This window comes from Cuculus canorus, chromosome 2 (genome assembly GCF_017976375.1).
Source record: "Cuculus canorus isolate bCucCan1 chromosome 2, bCucCan1.pri, whole genome shotgun sequence".
Classification (NCBI taxonomy): domain Eukaryota; kingdom Metazoa; phylum Chordata; class Aves; order Cuculiformes; family Cuculidae; genus Cuculus; species Cuculus canorus.
Window position 1 is genome coordinate 96,382,846 of NC_071402.1, and position 19,444 is coordinate 96,402,289.

Below are 19,444 nucleotides of genomic sequence, written 5' to 3' on the forward strand. Positions count from 1 at the left end.
ATGTGGCATACTGAAGAACATGGTTTTTAATGACTATGCTAGAGCTGTGACAAACAGGACTTATAGGCCGCTAGTTCAAAGCATCTTAAGACTATATGTCCTAAATTATAAGAAACATCAAGTGCCTATAATTAAAGGATTCCCAGAATATTACAGAAATACACTAAAGATCAAGAAAGGTCAAACAGTACTATATGTGGCCTAACACTTGACAACCACAGGAAGTAAAAAACCACAGTTTTGGAGAGCCTTCAAAATAGACGACTAAACACTCCTAAACAGTATTTGTCCACTAACAAGATATGCATTGGCTAACATTATGCCACAATACTACTTGCTGGTGTGGAAGAAAATGTGATCCAAGAGCTGCTGTGTGCCGAAGAGGTCTGTATCTTTATCATCCATTCATTAGGGAGCACAGAGCCATTTCTCACTATTTTGACACAAAAAAAAAAATAAAAGAAATGGCTGATTACGTTTGTCATTTCTACTATCATGAATCAAACCTCAATTTTTCACAGCTTCAGGATAGGATTTGTCTGCAACAGCAGTATTTTGGGAAACGTTCGCATAATGTACAGAAACATCTTATGGATCAGTTTGATAAAACTCACCTACTGCAAAACAAGTAGGACGCTGAAAGCTCCTCTTCCCTACCCCAGTTTACAGTTTATGACCCAAATCCTTAAGCACATTAGAATTATTCTGCACTGCACAAAGTAGTTCTAAAGCCAGAATCACCACTTATAACCTTATACAGACATCAGCTGGTTTTCAAAGTATAGAAAGCTCACCTCTTTACCTACACAATTCTCCAAAATTAATAATTATAAAATCAAGAAAATTAAAAGGACATAAAACATGGTGTAGTTAATACAACAGACACCATCATCTAGTATCCATAAAGCTGACAGGAAGGTATAAGGTGACAAGAAAGGACAATACGTTTTCTGGTTCATTTGTAATCTTCAACTTGTGAAAAATAAACTTGGATTACTATCACCTGGAACATATTTATACTTTGCCCAAGATTGCAGAAATGCAGATTCAGAAGTCTGCCATGAGATTTCTAAACGCGGCCAAAACCTAGACCTGAGCTTGCTGTTCCTGTTTTTTTGTTTGGTTACTTAGTAGTGAACATGAAGAGAAAAGAAGCACTTGAGAAGGTCAAGCACATTCATCTTTTTTTTATATCTAATTTAATAAGCTAGGATGAGATAACAATTTGGCTCATTCTTATCTCTCAGCATACAAGTTCACATTATGGTTGTTCAGACAATCCTGGAAAACATAGCCCAAGCAATATTCTCAGTGTGAGATCAATACTAGAAACTAAACAGAGCGTGTCAAAAACAGGTGAGTGGATACAAATCTAATCCGAGTGGAAGTGCGTTTGCCACTCTTTGTATACAGCACAAATTATTTCTCAAGTAGAAATAGCTCAGTTGGAGGATATAGCAACAGCTTTGTTTTGCCTTGAAAAGCACAAATTACCAATTTTAAAATTAACCAAGTCAATGAGGGGACATCATATTTGATGACAGTAAAGGGAACAAAAGGAATCTGATCTCTCTATTGATAATAAAATCCATCCTTCTCCCTGCAAGACATGAAAAGAAGGAAAAAACCTGAAGCGTTCAGAGAGAGTATTACTACTGAGAAACCAAAGGGGCCATAATATGACTTGCAAGAAAGTGCAACAGGCCATCTATTTGAAATTTGTTTTTCACACAGTTAGTACAAAAACAACAGCTTCTGCAAGAGAGGTCAATCTACCCACGCATTAATCCCCAATCAAGCAGCGCTCCGTGAATCAAAATGTGATTGCAAGTCTCTTGCATGCCAAGATGAAGGAGTTTTTCATTTCAATCTATTACTACTAGCATTTTACATTCATTATGGTCAGGGGGTGAAGCGAGTACTAGGTATTTGCTGGTTCTGAATGCCAGCACTTTCTTGATTACATTGCTAGAAAATTAACATACAGAACCTGCACTAAAGCAGTAGAAATGGGCTTACTTATATCCACTTTCATAGCTAAAGCTTTCATAGTAGTCCTATGTTCCAACTCAGGAGGTTAAAAGGTTAAGAGGTTAAAAAATAGCTATATAACCTATCCTTCGCTACAAAGAAGGATCTAAAAGAACAAGTTTTGAGCATTACAATGACACAAAGGCTATCTTTGCTTTTGTAAGCATTTCTTCAAAATACGTTCCATAGGCTAGCAACCCCTGAGTTTGAGGGTGGGGTTTTTTTGTTTCGTTTTTGGGTTTTTTTTGTTTTTTTTTTAAAGCCATCATCGGGCAGAACAAAATAAAGTTAAAAAAACTTGATATAACCTCCAGATCTACAGCAGGCTAGCAAATACTAACTCTTCACAGTAGACATTGCCATAATGACAAATTACAACGACTCCTATAGGGTCACTACAATCTGCAAACCTTGGAGAAGATACAGAAAAGAACTACTGAACACATTAAAAGGAAAGATGATCTTACCTGCAGCAACAAGTGGCACAAGCAGTGTTAAGAGAGTTTAACACTTTAATGTACTTCTTAGGGAACTTCTTTCGGCATTTACATTGTAAATGTACCCCAGGCACTGCAATTTAGGGACCAAAGTGGTGAATATTTCTATAGTGGAGTTACGCATTAACTCATCTGCTTAGATGTTCAATAAATGCATTGTGGGATGAAAAGCAAGAGAAAAGAGTGACTACTGCACAAATGAGTCAGTGTAATGTATATTATTAGCTGTTGTTAGCTGTATGAGATTGTTTGGTTAATCCAATTATTCTTTGAGAGTGGCAAGTTCTATGCTGTGTATTATACAATGATGACACATAATAACTTGAGCCTTATTAAAAAAAAAAGTAACCTTATGAAGTTAAGTGTACCTATTTTTTTTCATTGAACTTATCATTTCGTGGGCAGAGCAACTTCAGGGGCTTCTAGGTACAAGAAATGAGAAATGCCTATCATGCCTTTGGGGCCAGGAGCTGAGCTGGTCCCATTCTTTGCTTTACAGGATCAACCAAAACAATTTACTCATCAAAACAAGAAAAGAGATCTAACAGTGTCATAACGGAATCACACATAATGCAAATGCTTGGATGATATTCACAAGTTCTGCTACTAAAACAACTTAACAGGGATATAGCCTGATAACAGAGCTTCATTTATACAGCTGGATCTTTACTACTGTAGAGTCAGGGCATTCTTTGACATATACTACTATGATCTTATGATAATGAAAATCAAAAAATAAAGTAAATCTCTCCACCCAGAAGCTAACTAACTGCAGAGGATGAACAACAGCCAGTAGCAAGTTACAAATACCTCAGAAATAATATTAGACAATGTTATGGACAACAATCTGGTGGTTATTAATCCAATAATAGTTATAATAGCAAGTTTCAGCCATCACCAACACTAAAATACATCATTAGTTTTTCAGTCAACAAATAAGCCAAATACATTTGGAAGCCAAATACACACTCCCGTGCTAAACAATACACCTGCTTAGTGAATCAACAAATACATTAAACTAAGTAGAGCAACTGAACCATGCAGAAATGGCCTCACAAGAAGACAAGGGTTCTCACACCCCTAGTACCAATTCCACGCTTTACAGGCTTTTCTCGGTGGGAGGTTCCACTGAGGTTCATCCCATTTGCTGCTTTGCAATTGTTTCTTTCACTTGGTTCCTACTTATCAATCTTGCTGTTTTGGCTGCAGTTTTAAACAATGTTTTCAAAGCAATTCATAAACTCAACAAATACAAGTTGCATATGGTTGCATTAGTTCTAGTTAAAAATCAAGGGAACCACTTACTTTACGTGGTCTGTTTCCACAGGAGCAGACAAGTCAAGTGATCATTTAGGACCCCAATTCTACAGGCATAAATTACTTTGTGGATTCAGATGACAGTTTATAGACAAGAAATTGTCAGGAAAGGCATCACTACAGGACTTATTGCAAGAGGATAGAGAGATGGACTGGGTAGTGCATTGAGGGTCCCTCCACCAATGCTTTCTATGGGTCTCAGCTTTCTATCCTCTTGACAGCTTAAGGAGAATAAACCAACAAGTGTTTGCTTCTCAGTACATAGTTGTGTGGCACTAGTACAGTCTCTTGTGAAAGAAAGCAGCCACCTTGCCCAGGAAAAAACTGCGTTTTGAAAACCTTTTCTAAAGCTTTCCACAAAGAAAACTTCTCCCAGCGTGAAGAGGCTAAAGCCCTCATGTACCTGCTATTAGTGGAAGCCCATTCACATGAATGAACGTGAGACAGTTTGCAGTAGACATTCTATCTCAAGAACTGAGGTCTTGTTTGATTTTAGCTAATGACATTGCCTTGGCACCTCAGCACAGCAAGAATATACTCCTCCCTTAGTATCATTAGCCAAAGTTGCCTCTAATGCACATAAGCCAAGTGCAATCTTGTTTGGGATGAGAAGCAACAGCATCACATTGCTGTCATACCAGACTTAAAACATAAAAATTCAGCAAAATGCTCGAGAGATTTACAGATACTTTGATGATACTGAAATCAATGTGAACAGTAACAAAAGAGGCTTTTGGGGGAAGGTTCTAACCAACAAAATAAGTGGAAACATCTAGCTGTCACTTAGTATCGTACAGCATTAATATTACTTCAGGTTTGTTTCAGACTAAAATAGCAGCAATGGAGAACTATCAATATACTCACAGCAGAAGTGTCTTATAGCTTCCATGGAATTGCATCCTGAAAGTTGTCACTCCAGAGCATTTTACCAATTAAAAGTTCACCAATAGGAGTTCACACTCAGAGAGTGAGCAACCAGTCAAGCAAGTTAAACAGAAATCAAGATAGGAAAATACGTATTTGGCAGGAGTTCTGCCCACCTGGAATTCACTCCTGAGCATCAGTACAAGTTTTTGGGCAACTACCCACCTGGGTATCAACGAAGCTGATTCCCCAGACCCTGCATGTCCCTTCTTCTGAGGGCACTGGGGAAGGTCATTAACATCCAAGACATCTGGGGGCTCATTAAACAGCAAGATGCAAATGGCTGGGGGAGGGAGAAATCAGGAGTTTATTTCAGTAACAGTCACTTTAAAAAAAAAAAAAAAAAAAAAGAAAAAAACACCATCGTTTATAATGTAGAACTCCCTCCAAAATTAGCTTACACACTGATATAAATTGGTTTTCTTTGTGGTCTAAAATTGACTTGCAGTTCACTACTTAGTCAGAAAATAGCTACTGAAAAGCCCTGGCCTCAGAGCTTTTGGACTGTGGACTCCTTTCATCGTGTAAACAAATGCTTCAGATTTAAAGCTTTCCCATAATTGTTATGCTAACCTTGGAGTGAAACCTCTCCATTTGCATTTGAAGGAGCTAAATATTAGGCAGGAAAGAAAGTAGTCTTTTTAAAAGCATGAGAAAATGTTCCTTCTTTTTGGTCCTCAACCATCTGGGCAAGCCCTGCTCCTCTCTCTCTCTCTGGCAAAGGCAGAGAGGAGGAAAAGGGGCACGGATGGCGGTAATCTTGCTGAAAGAGAATTAAGAAATTCCTTCAAAACATGAATGAATGAGACTTCCTATAGGGGAGGGGAGTCTGTTTTCTTAGGAGATGTAAAAGGTTGTAGGCAGGGGAGAGGGAACAGAGACACAAACACAGCGAGCCAGTGAGTGATGTAAGAAGCACCTACGTTTTATTATGTTTTTCTCTCAACAAGTTCTGGAACCCAAAGCCAGATTTCTTTATAGACTCTGTGTGCGAACCCTGGAGCTAATGGGAGGTTAATGTTTCCTCTTTCACCCTCCTGAGGCTGAGGAGTATTTGACTGCATGTGTGTGCACACTCATACGTATACAGGTGAATGAACAGGATTATGTCAAAGGAAAAAGAAGAGGCAAGGATTTCAGTCCCACGTTTGCGATGAGGGAATTTCATCAAGTTTTTCAGCAAGGGCAGGAAGGACAACACTAGCATGAAAACCCCACCGTTTTGAGTTTTCTAGTAATGTGGTTTAAATATACCTTTTCGCCAGAGGAATCATTCTCATTTTCGAACAGCTCTGAGGGTGCCTGTCTCTGTCACTGCACAGGTCAAGAGATTACTCCATCAAGTCTGTTTAAAGCTGTAATCAGTAGAATAAACATTTGATATTACCACAGTAAGAATGTAATAGAGAAAAACAAGACTGACAACCTTCTTAAAAATAATCTAGGCCAAATTATCTGCTGGCACAACTCTTCTCTTGAAGTCATGCCAGCATGGAGTTTGGTGTTACATTTTGAGATGCTAAAGAAAGTTATCACAACACACTTTCTCATAATAAAAACAAACAAAAATAATTAATTTTACTGGAAGGAAATTGAACAAGGATTACCAGATTATCACCAGCCAGAACAATAGAGTTTAACTGGCTTCTACCTATTTTCCATACATTTCTTTGCAAAGCAAAGGATCAACATTCTAATTATATTTTCTGTTTTTATCAGAAGTAAACTGATGGTGTAACCACCAAGCCAGATTCTCTAACTCTTGGCCCTATATAACACAAGACATAGACTGAATTCCCTTGATAGCTTTCATTTCATATTAACATTCAGGACTGCTTTTGAGTAAAGATTCCAATTTCTAGGATAATATGTGCAATATTATTTGCTTATTTTACTCTGGGATAAATTTTCGTGTTTTAGGCTGCAAAGGCACCAAGCAAGAGATCTGACTACCATGATGACTCCACAAAAATGTCCTGAAACTACCAGGAATAATTTAAATGTAAATATGACTTAGGCCCAAGAGGAAATCAAGAGTTACCCAAAAGGTAGCCCTGCATTCATAAAAATCATCTTTGTGCTTGAGTACACAAACAGAAATTCATCCCATAAAGGCCAAGGTACAGGACAGGCTTTAAACTCACTCCACTCCTAATTAGAGAGGTGAAACGATGCAAAAAGCAGGTAAGACCAAGCCACACGTTTGTCTGTATAAATGTAGGTTGCATACTTAAGGTGTCCCACAAAACTTCACTGAGCAGAAGAATGGACAGATGTGAGGAAAACTAAGAATCATATAGCCTAAACAAAAATGTAGACACATTTAGTAGACCTTGAGACACTTTTTCCCTACTTACACATCGAAGAAGGTACATAGCAAGTTCAAAACTCTTCTTTACTGCGGCATAGAACACAACATGTCTAAGAAATTTTACTGCATACCTTAGATACTAGCAGCAAATTTTGCAATTTTTAAGTTACATTTAAACTCTGGATTTCTGTATTTGTTTTATTCAGAGAATAACATCCGAATGTAGAAATATAGCTTGCATTTATATAGATTGTGTTGCTTGTACTAAGCAGCATAAATGAACTCAAATTACCGTTTTTTTCCAATTGTACTCTCCATCAGCTGCAAACTCTCCATTTTCTTGGATAGGGCAGGTACATAAAGTCAACTCTGTCCCATCCATGTTTCATTAGTCTATTGCGAGCGGAAGCAGGGGAGGAAGGCATACCATAACAGTTGAAATCCACCATACATCAATGCCTAATTCTGATACACTTGAGCTTCAGAGTTTATGGAGACAACATGAGCTTTCTTTTCTACACAAAAGGTCCCTTTCTTTCAAACTGACACAAAACCTAGCAATGCTTCCAGAAAGGTAAACATTCTAAAAAGCTAACAACTATTATCCATTTTTTCCAATAGCCTAGGAGCTAGTTATAATTAATTCAATATTTACCAGATAAATTATTGAATTTTTGGTTCCCACACCGTTAAACCCATCATCAGTCCAAGAAGCAGGAAGCTCACTTCTCGTCATTTGTTCTCAAGTCCCATTTCTTCCAACACTGTTCATGCCAGTTCTAGACTGAGGTGCTGGCAGAACGCTGCACACCTGGTCGTTAATAAAGCCTTCATTGTATTTGCTGGTGCCCAGTTCCAGGCAAAATGGAAATTCTTTATCTCCTGCACTAAATTCTTTTCCACTGAATGTACTGTAATGAACCCATGGCTACATATATAGAAATTATGATCACCGGCCAGGCAAGGCCATTGGCTCTTAAACCAGATGCTTCCGCAGTAGCTCTGGCAGTCAGCAGCATAATCATTTCATAATCGTTTCATATAGCCCTCCTTGTGCCCACTAGGCTTCTTACCCTATCTGCCATGGTACAGCTTTGGACAGAAACCAACTTCCCCAGTGGCAGAGAGCTGTTCCTCAGGCAGCTAACTATTCCATCCTCTACCTCTCTCCACACCCAGGGATAGTTTTTTTCCCAGATGCACTAGCCAGCTGCTCACAAACATAACAGATGCTCTGTTTGACTGGTTTTAACCTGAAAGATATAATTAGTGGCAGTTTAACATAAACACCAAAGAATAAATTTTTTAACAAGATAGCTGAACACAATCACACTTAGATAAACCGTGATACTGAGCACAAAGGAGTATGTAAGGTTGAAACCTGAATCATCAATAGGCTTAAAGATGTCCGATTTTCTAAATGGTCTCAACTCCTTTCTCCCAATAGCAAGAGAAGGATCATCTCCCTCTGGGGAAAACACTGTCCTCATCTGGAAAGACAGACTACCTTCATAGTTCTTTCATATCATTGATTTTTACTGAATGACTATACCATTGACACAATATCTACTTGCTAACAATGAGTCAAAGAACATTACTCCATTTCTGGGACTGATTTCTTTGCAGAGCATCAGTTATGCAGCCAACACACACAGCTATGTGGACAAATCCGAAATCTAGCATCACATGCTTTCCCATGTAGCTCTTTATTTTCTTTCTCAGTATATTTCACAGTTGCAACCTGACATCTTACAGGATTTCATTAGTGTACAGAGTTAGGCTATTCTGTGAAACATCTGATCAAATAAGGAAACTCCAGTCAAAGCTGTCAAACATTACTGCCTCAAGTTAGGCTCCAGGCTCTTTATCTTGACACCTAAACCAGACATTCAGTTTGCAGAGATGATGAGTGACTCTATCGTGTACTACTTTTACTGTCCCAGTTTTAAGCAACCAGAATATAAAAGTCTTGCATGGATCCCAATTAAGAATGAAGTTAACAACAGACTTCAGAGCATATTTCAGATGAAATCGTTAGACATGTTTGATGTCTGGTACTCAGTGTAGCATGATACACGCAGTAGGCTTTAGAATCCTTAAACTCACACATTTCTGAAAAAAAACATGGATGCACTTCTGAATTTAAGCCTGACAACCATCATATTTTAGAGAGGGTTCCTAGAGGGTTCTTAATATACAGACCAAATGGCAGAAAACAGACAAAATCTCTTGTTGCTGTTATAGGTGACAGGCTCATATTCTCAAGCTCTTGGCAGCTATCATAGAAAGAAGGGGACATAATTACACACACTTGAGGCTTCATTTCCTTCACAAGCACACTTCATTAGTACTCACTGGTAAATATACTTGCGCATCTTCAGAAAGACAAACACTGCTTTTGCAGAATGCCTCATCAATGCACTAATTTGTGGTGGCAAAACACATAGCAAATAATTTATCAGCATTTCTGTGGTCTTTCCATACACTGGGGAAGCCACGAGGTATCCCCACATTATCTGCCCACAGAAAAGGCCCAAATGATTTCATATAAAAACAAAGCTAGGTCTGCTTTGTTTCCTGCATATTACATTTAAAACCATCCACATACCCCCTTGGAACAGAAAGGTATGGTATGACAACCAAACAGAAAGGTACGATACATATGATACGACGACCACCTTGTAATGTAGTGCTACCTGAGTGCCATGCAAAACTGTAGGTAAGGTGTCACGAGATGGATACATTTCCTGGCTGTGTCAAATTGGGAGATACCTTATGGGAATCAACATGCTTGAGTCCCAGAGTGATCCTATTGCTGTCAGTAACGTGTAATCTGCAGTTCTGCAGTGACAGCAAGGTCAGCTACAGAATTGCCGAAAGAAGCAGAAGGCAGTGGGATCACTTTCTTCCCAAGGAAGGTCTTCTACCCTCCCCACACTCCTACTGCCAGACTACTATACTGCAAAACTCTAAGCTATCATGTACGTACCACTAGAAGACTAAGTACTAATGCACATGCAAGCATCCTGTTTTCTTTGGGGTTTTTTTTCTTGTTTCTTTAGAAAACTAAAACCCTAAACTCTGCTACTTGCTTTCCTTACTCTTTGGGCAAGGCATTAACTCTTTCTCCTCACATCTAACCTAGTTCGGAGCAGGAATGTTTTTATGTGGCGCTTCCTACAAAAGACTTTGTAAGCACCACAGGGAGCCAGCCAGCTGCGAGATCCTGGCTTCATTTTCCTGTCTGCTGCAGACACCTTACAGGACAAGAGGCAAACCAGTAAAGTTATCCACACCTCCTCTGAACTCCTCTAAAATGGGCATAGAGTAACACTGTGAATATTGCCCCATTACTAAAAGAATTCATAAGGATTACTTGTTTGCTGAAGCTTCTTGGAGACAGGTAAAATTCAGGCGACAAAATCCCATACTTATTAATGTTTCACCCAATAGCCCCTCTGCAGCGCTTTCTAAAGCTTAAAATAACATTTTTATGATGCTACTAACTAAATCCTATCATCCCACGTAGCTCTCCAAAATCCCACACACAAGTAAAGGGTAGGTATTGTCCTTCTCCCTCTCACACACAAAACAAAGAGCATTTTCAGGCAGTAATTTTATTTCTCTCTTTTAGTTTTCTCTTTCATTTTCCTTCTAAAGCCTCTATGAAGCTTTGGGACATGACTGGGCTTACAGAACCAGCAGCTATCTCCTGTCTTTCTTCATTCATAAATTCAGAGGTACCCTGCGCAAAGCAAAATCGTGGGTAATATGATATACATATCATTGCATTAATCATATTTACAAAGCTATAAGCAAATTATGGTTTGCATCATAGCCGTGAAGACAAATATAGTAATAGAATCAGGTACCTTTCCAACCAGATGGAAATTTGCTAATGCAATCGGAAGTTGCTTATTAAATACAATGAACTTCTGGTGTCAGGAAATACAAACTGCAAACACCATCATGTGAAGGGAAAATGACTACTTTAACGAGTCTATACACAGATACATAAATTTCACCTGATTAGAAAAAACAACTGTCAATACTTAGACTCTAACTGGGGTTGTTAGTTTTTATCTTCTTGTGTTTCTTATTTTTCCTTTAATGTACGTCTCAATATGCTGCTAAAGAAAAGGCTGTTGCCATCTTCCCGCAAGTGAAAAAATAAGCTCTCAGGCAAGTCCTGACTTCAGATGAATACTCGAATGGAAAACAAATCCTTCCAAGCACTCCAACACTAATTTTTTATGCAGACACTCTAGACCTTTCAAGTGGTGAGACACACTGTACCAATGTTTTTAACACACAACATCTAGAATAAGAGAATGGTGTTTTCACCTACTTTATGACAAAACATATGAAGAAGAACACGTGAGCTGCAAACAAGCAGAAGAATAGAATTAGCAACACATTTATCCATATAAGAAGTACTAAAATTTCACCTTCACCTGTAAAACACATCATCTACAAAATGGACTCAACACAACAAGTCTGTACAAAATGGATATACTCAAAACACACAACTATGACAAAGCTCCAGAGAAGTAAATGATTTTCACTTTGGTGCACAAAATTGATTCACTGGAAAATGCCCAGATGAGAGCACCTGGGCTTGAACTACCTATAGAACTGCCCTGCCACAGAAGCACCGAGAGGGTTAAGTAATTCCTGTTAGAATAGTCCTCTCAGGTGGCTAGATAAAGAGCACCGTGAAGTACAAACTAGCACAGAGATGCCAATAGATGTTCCGTAATTAGAGCTCTACCAGTATTTTCTTCTTAATGTGTATTTGGCAATTTTCTAATTCTCCTCCACCTTGAATACCTTGTTTCAGAAGTGCTCTAAACAGCAAATCTTTGCAGTGGGGGTGTTCTAAGGGTGCTTCTGGGTTTCAGAGGACAAAGAAAGAGAATTTTGTTCTGGGTTGCAAAGAACAGCACACAGGCCTTTGTGCACAATAATCCACCTACATTTTTCATAAAACAAATAATTATTGTAGATCAATATTCAGAGTAGGTTTTGTTTTGTGCTGGTTTTCAGTGACAAAACTGCTTGCTTTTCCTGTCAGAAGATTTCTGTCAGAAGAGTGCATTTTCAGTCCAAGAAACTGTCACATCAACATATTTCAGGGAGACAATAGATGTTAGTTTGTACACCTTCTCATCCTTCTTTCAGAGCTCAACACAACAGCCTGTCACCCACCACAGTAATGCAAGAGATACAACACAGAATCATACAGAATGTTAGCAAAGCCAAATGAAAAAGACACGCAGACTAAGGGTATAACTGAGGATCAAAATGCAGCATCACAGTAGGTAACAGCTCAGAAAACAATGTCCTGCTGACGTATACTTTTCCTATACCCAAGTTAACTTACTCAACACAGTACTTCTCAGACCTGATGTAGAAGGCTTAGGCTCCAAGACCCATTTCCTTGTATCCAAACTGTCCATAGTAAGAGTACAGTGCTTGCCAACTTAGCTGCCTAGGAACCTTGGCCTAAAGGCTGCATAAACCTGAGGCTACAAAAAACACCCCACACAGTACTCATGAGAAGTAAGAAATGTCTCTTCGCATTTGCTTATGTGGTCACAGGGTAAATAGGATCCACTACAAATTAAAGGGATCAAATAGAAGTGAAACTTGGTAGTATGAAATGCACGGTCATACATTTAAGGTCTAATGCCATTCTTGAGACTATAGGTTTATCACTAGAAAAGGAAGAGAACCTAAGAAAACCAGGTGATCATTGGATGAAAATTAGCAACCAATGTCACAGGGCAGCAAGAAGAAAAGGAAGTTCTAAGGTACATTAATGGCAAACTCATTGAGACCTCATCTTAAGCTCCAGTTGCCAATACCCAATTTTACCTGTTCAGAAAAGGAGAGTTAAAATACAGATGCGGTAACGGGTTGTTAAAATTGCCCTCTAGAAATGGATTGCTACAAAGCAAGAATACTTGAGGCCAGAATGCATTGGTAACCAACTACAACAACCTTGTAGAGATGTACCTGGAAGAAGTTAAGCTATGAGACCATCAGTAAACTGTCCTGCACTGCATAGACAATTGTGCCTTTTAAAGACTTCACTTTCAAGAAATACCAGCATAGACACAAGTCCACCAAAACAAGTATTCTTCATATGTCCATCAGTACCAAACTAACTGTCTCGCATTACTGACTTGGTGTACAAGACATACAGTTTCTTTCTGGGCACAAGATTCAGGTATTGCAAACACCTATATATCACAGAGGCTTCAAACCACCTACAAAACACCACACTGTGCCTCTATTCCCTCTCGTCAAACCTTTTCCTAAAGCAGGCATAACACATTTCTTTGTCTTAGCTTTTGTCTGCCTTCACCTGTGGAGGTACCTTTGTGCAGGAAAAGACTTCATGGCAGCTTGTCTGGAAAAACACAGTTTTTCCCTATTGACCAAGTCCATTAAAATTACCTAAAAGGTGAACATTTTGTTTTACTAATGAAGGATTGTTGGGCCAGGGCTTCCAATTCAGTGTCATCATTATGTAAAGAAACTTCAGGCAACCAGCAAGAATCCAGATTCACCAAGCAAGACTTCTTTTCCTTTTAAGTACACAAACAAAATAACACCAAAGTCAGTCTTTTGGGAGTCACGCTGTTATCTTACTCTTTCCTTATTTTAAGGTACCTAAAGATGCAATGAATAAATAAAAGTTACTCTCAATTACTATAGTATTAAAGAAATATAGTTCATTTTGTATGGATTGAAATTTTGACATTATTGTTGGTTTCAATATCATCCCCAATTAGATACCCCTAGAAGAGGAAGAACGACAAGAGCCATTAAACATGTCACGACACAGGGTGAAGGGAAGAAGTGCTGTAAGTGCAGGCTTTTCAAAGAAAGCATAGGAAATCGTGCTGCACAAGTGCAGAATATGTGTGTGTCCGTTCCCCCACTCCCCAGTCTCCACCCTCCTGCCCCCTCCTCTTGACACACACACATTTTACAGCCTAAAAGCAAACGCAAAAGGGTGTGTTCTTTCAGGTTTATAGCCTTGACTAATGGAATTGCTCTAAATAACATTTTGATCTTGTAAGGTCACGCAGAGTGCTATACCTTTCCTTTAATGATTCAGGTCTGGACCAAGCATTTCCCAGAATTGAGATGGTAATGAAGTCATTAGTTTCTTCCTACTTGAAGCCCTGGCTAGGAAAGGGAATTCTATGGGTAAAGTCTGAGAGGGTCTTTTTCATAAAGCTCATACCCAGCTGAGTTGTAACACCTGTTACATTTTCCCAGGAGCGTGAGCTACAGAGCATTTCCAATCTATTTGCTCTTCTTCTCCTGCAGCACATTGACAAAAGCTGGGTGAATGTGTTTTCTAAGGGACTGCTAATTGAAAAAAATCTATGGCTGGTGCAAATGTTAACTCACATCCCAGCTAAAGCGCTGATGATTATTTCCTTGTCTTTTTTTTTTGAAAATAGAAGTAGTTCCAGACTGAATTTAAATTAAAAATACACATTTGAAACAGGTTCTTTATTAATTCCTCACCTTCTGTATGTGATAGAAAGGAGAAATGATGACTCAAGAAAAACCTATTGAAAACAAGCCTTAAAGTTTTTTATACTAAAATACAGTAACTGCTCAGTAAAGAAACACAGCCATAAGCAACATATCAGTAAATACAGACCTAACAATTACACACATATATTCTTAAAAAAGCAACTAATGTTTCTTGGATAAACATTTTGAACATATTGTTTCTCGAGTAAAGAGAACAATAAGTCTGGAAGACCAAGTTCTACCCCTGAGCATCTGCGGGGAGAGGCATGTTGTTTGTTTGTTTGAAGCAGCAATACATACTATTTAAGGACATTCCAAACCACTTAAGAACAATGTATCCACAAGAATCAAAACTGGAATACATTTACCAAACAGCAACTATCTCGCTTTGCCACTAGTAGCCTCTTAGATTTCCCTTGCAAGTGAGCCCACCTAAAAACTAGGTTTTATAGAGTAAACTCAGGTATTCCAATATATTTTAGTCTTGTCAGCAAATTAGCACACATGCACAAACATATAGAGTTAGAGATCATTAAAAAGGAAACTAGTAAGAGGACATTACTTGGTTTAGGAATTCATTCCTCCTAACAGATCAAAAGGACTCAGACATACTGAACCCAAGAACACACCACTAAAATTAGCTCATCTCTGTGGTGAATGTACTGTCTAAAAGGCAGGACATGTCTTTTTGATAGAGACCTAGCTGATTGTTGCTGTGATCATTAAGGCTTTATAATCAGAGACAGAATGAGATTCTGAAGAAATGTCTGACTAAATAGTATCCCCAGTGTCCTAAACATAACATTAAAGCTTCAGTACACCTATTAATGGAGTCATAATACTTTGCTGCACTGCACCTTGGTTCTTCACTTTTATCTCTGAAAAGCAGTTCCGAAAAGCCTCAAAAGATGAAAATAACTGGGTTTTTTTCAGGGCTTTATTATTTTGGTTTGTCTTTTTTTTATTATTTATACACCATACTGCACAAATGTATATTATAAACAAGTGGAATATGGTGGAATATGGTACGGAAATTTGTGTGCATCTTTAATGTTTATGAAGTCCATATGCAAGAAAGAAGGAGAGTAGCTTGGAAAAAGAAAATTAAGATTCCATTTTTTTAAAAACAGAGTGTGCATTCAAGAAATAATACTACAGTCTTTATTTTTATGATTGTTATGCTAAAATATCATACTAGAAATAAGTAAAACATTCATTATGACAGGCTAACGTGGAGGCTTGCTTTCTTACATCTTTCCCCTAGAAACATCAAGCCATGTTATTACTGTTTTCCTCTTAGCATTGAAGATCTTGATGAATGATCTCATTCATTTAGAAAGTACGGAATTATTAGTGACTAATTTCTAATCATTTTTCTCACATACCTTACCTTCCCGATTTGTCAGGTCTATTCTACGTGGCTTTGCTGCCAGGCTTTACTACAAGGTTTAGTTAGTTTTCCAAGAAGATGAAGCAGAATAACTTTCTGTCAGCATTTACATCCCCCAAAACACTGGATACAATCACACTAACATAACACATTAGTAAATGGCCTACACAAGGAAGCACATCTGAAATGTTATAGTAGAAGCATACTTTTAATTTCCTTTGCCTTCTCTTTTGGTCAGCCTCAGTCAGGCAGCGAATCACACCAGTGGAGGAAAGATCTGCAGGCAATCAGGAGACAGCACCTCCCAAGCATTTAATCCCAATTCTGATCAACACAAATTAGCTGCTTAAAATTTTCCTGAGCCAGATCAGCCTTAATTCTTCACTGTGATGCATAAATTCGGTATTTAATGGATTTAAATATCCCTAATCCCATGTTTTAGCCACGTCCCACTAGCTACATCCTTATTGTCCACTGCTTCCATAATTATTTGCTCACTTCCTTCCCAACTCCTTCATTGAGCATGCAGTATGCTCTCCGTACAAAACTATTCCACTTCTTTAACCTGTTCAACCAAAACAGATGTATAATGTCTAGCTCATCCCTTTCTAAACATTTCAGAAGTATTGTCATATATTCCCACTTTACACTAGTTCTCTTCATATTAATACCCACTGTCCAGCACTCCAGTAGGACAACCATATTCTCCATCCAATGCTAAGCTTTCCCAGAAAGCGGTGGCTCCTGCACCACCCAAAATCAAAACCTCCTGATGCTAAGTTTACAGAGCTTCTATTACCTTTCCTTTTGGAGAACAAAGGCAGACACTGGAAAAAAACCCAAACAATTGGTTGGAAGTGACTGTGTCCCAAAGATTTCAGAACCTTTGAGCTTCTAGTTGCAACCTTCTCCATATTTGCACACAAGCTGACCAGGGCCTGACAAAATGGATTGGAAACCTGGGATTTGGACAGGTTAGCTGTACTCTGGAATTCAAAGAGAAGTAGAAAACTGATTCATTTCACCCTTGCATTTGGCACAAATTGCTTTCTACTCTGTAATACATCAAACTGCTAAGTAACAGTGAGTTGTGGAAAGTAAAAAACAGCCTTCAGTATTTCTTGCCTCTCCACAGAAGGTGAGCAGTCCAGCAAAAGCTGATGTCCCACATGCTCTCCTACTCAGACAAGAGCACAAGCTGAAAGGTATCACTCAGTAGGACTGGGATCTCTTGTGGCATAAGCAGGCCATAAATCTGACTACGTATTTGAATAACATCAAGAACTATCACAATACAAATGGCATATTAACATGGACATGAAATACAAATTAAATAACTTGTATTATCAACCACAATCAGCCCACCAATAAACCCCACACACAAATACCTATTCAAACCTAAAAATCTTACATATTTTTGCCATCTGGAACGACTCAATTCATTGCACTTTTCCCAGAAAACAAGAGGATCAACAGCAGAGTGGGACTTCAGGTTGCTTCTGGGAGAAAACATCAGCAAGACCCAATATCAGAAAGATATTACCCCTAGCCCAGGACTATCCAAGCAGATGAAGTAATTGAAGGCTAAGGGACTATTCTGGGAACGTATCACTGCATGCCTGCCCTGTTCGAATAGTGCTCCTCAGAAATCTGCAGCTGGTCACCGCTGGAGACCAAGCAATGAGCAAGACAGACACTCGAACACACTTACATCAGAACACTGCAACAGAAAAACCACCATTTTCAAATGATTATAGAGCTCCCAGCATAACAATATCCAAACGTGCACACTCTCACAAGCTGAAGAAATACAATTAAACTGGTTTTAGAAGTTGGGAACTGAGGCACAGAGCAATTAAGCAAGCTCTCCAAAATGCTGTGGGAAGTTTGAGGGCACCATCTGAGACACAGTTATGAAGTGAGATCATGACCAAGACTCTTCTAATGCATGAATACAGTCAACAAACACCCTCATTTCCAGTAGAGGCTATGAGGAACAAGATTTTGTAATTTTGTTTTGTAATCTTGTCAAAAAACATACTAAAACTTTGATCCTTAAAGCTGAATTTAGGTTTAGATTTCAATCGAAATGGTAGACTAGAGAAAAGATTACCTCTCAACTGCAAGCAAAACCAGGAAAGTTGGTTTTGAATGTTAAAGAAGTATATTAAAACCAACAATTTATTTCAACATTCTTGAAATAAGAAATAAAATAAATGTACATATCTAAATAAAATGAGCAATATTGCATGTTTCAAACTTCAATTCCACAACAATATTATAGGCAAGTTTATGAAGTTCTTCCCTGCCATGGATTTGGTTTGAGGAAAAAATTCCCAAATATTTTACAAACTTTAGTTACTGTAAGAATTCTCTTGCAGAACAACTCAGGCTACAAACTCTCTTTTTCCCAAACAGTACTTCTAACTTTGAACTAACCTAACTGTTATGATCATCAAGTCATCATAAACACCTTAATCTTTTCACAAAAGTAACTGGCAGATTAAGGCAATACTGCTCACTTCTTGCATACATCCAAAATGAAGGACAATAATGCAAAAACCACCCTCAGACATCAAAATCCATGGAAATCAATGTAGACAATCCTAAGATTTTTAAATTAATAATACATCTGAATTACTACAAGGTTTCCCATACATAAAACCCTACCATTAAAATTTAAAGTTTTCCTTCTCATATTAAAGAAAAAAGCTTGGGCTCTGTTACGTGAGTGCTGACACCTTAGGAGCAGTGGAAGGAGAGGAAAGGTACCAGTTGCTCTCAGACATATCATAAAAATCAAGATAAAATGAGAACCATCAACACTGAGATCAGTCAATCTGGTCAGAGATTTAAAGCTGAAATGGAATAGCCTTCGTATACTCTAAAAGAAATTTGTTTCGAGTAAGTTAACATCCTTTGAAATATCAAATACTGAGCAGCACATTTTCATCATTTTTTCCCCCTCTCTGCTATTCAAAGTGTATAGCTCAGGACAAAGAGAAGAATGGAAAGGAACTCAAAGCATGAACAGCAGTGAGCCTTAAGTTAAATGTTATAAACATGTTATATGTTTTACTGTGAACTAACTTAGAACAAAGCTTGTATGAAATTTGTTTAGTAAACTCACATTTTTTATTCAACAAAATGCAGTGTCACTTGGAAGGTGTTACATATGCAGATGCCATTCCTAGTCAGTGATCTTCCCTGTCATCCCAATCTAGTGATTACCTAGTCATTTGGAAACTCACCTGGGGTAGATATCCAAATTCAAGTCCCCAGCCTAGCAGCTTCACAGCAATGAGATGACTTAACTACCAAAGTATCTCCCCTTTCAAGTACTCTTCCTGGAATTGTTTTACCTTGTACTAGTTAACAGGCAACATACCACCAAAAGGGGGGAAAAAAAAAAAA

The 19,444-nt window shown here is 38.3% G+C and overlaps 1 long non-coding RNA gene across 3 annotated transcripts in view; it reads right to left on the reverse strand.

Annotated features, from left to right (window-relative positions):
- LOC128851344 (uncharacterized) overlaps window positions 1-19,444 on the reverse strand; it is a 108,780-nt gene that overhangs the window by 40,204 nt on the left and 49,132 nt on the right. For all 3 annotated transcript variants that reach the window (XR_008448699.1, XR_008448698.1, XR_008448700.1), the window contains 2 exons: window positions 6,024-6,124; window positions 4,935-5,052 (listed from right to left, as the gene is read on the reverse strand). This is a non-coding gene — a long non-coding RNA (uncharacterized LOC128851344). The remainder of the gene's footprint in view (window positions 1-4,934; window positions 5,053-6,023; window positions 6,125-19,444) is intronic.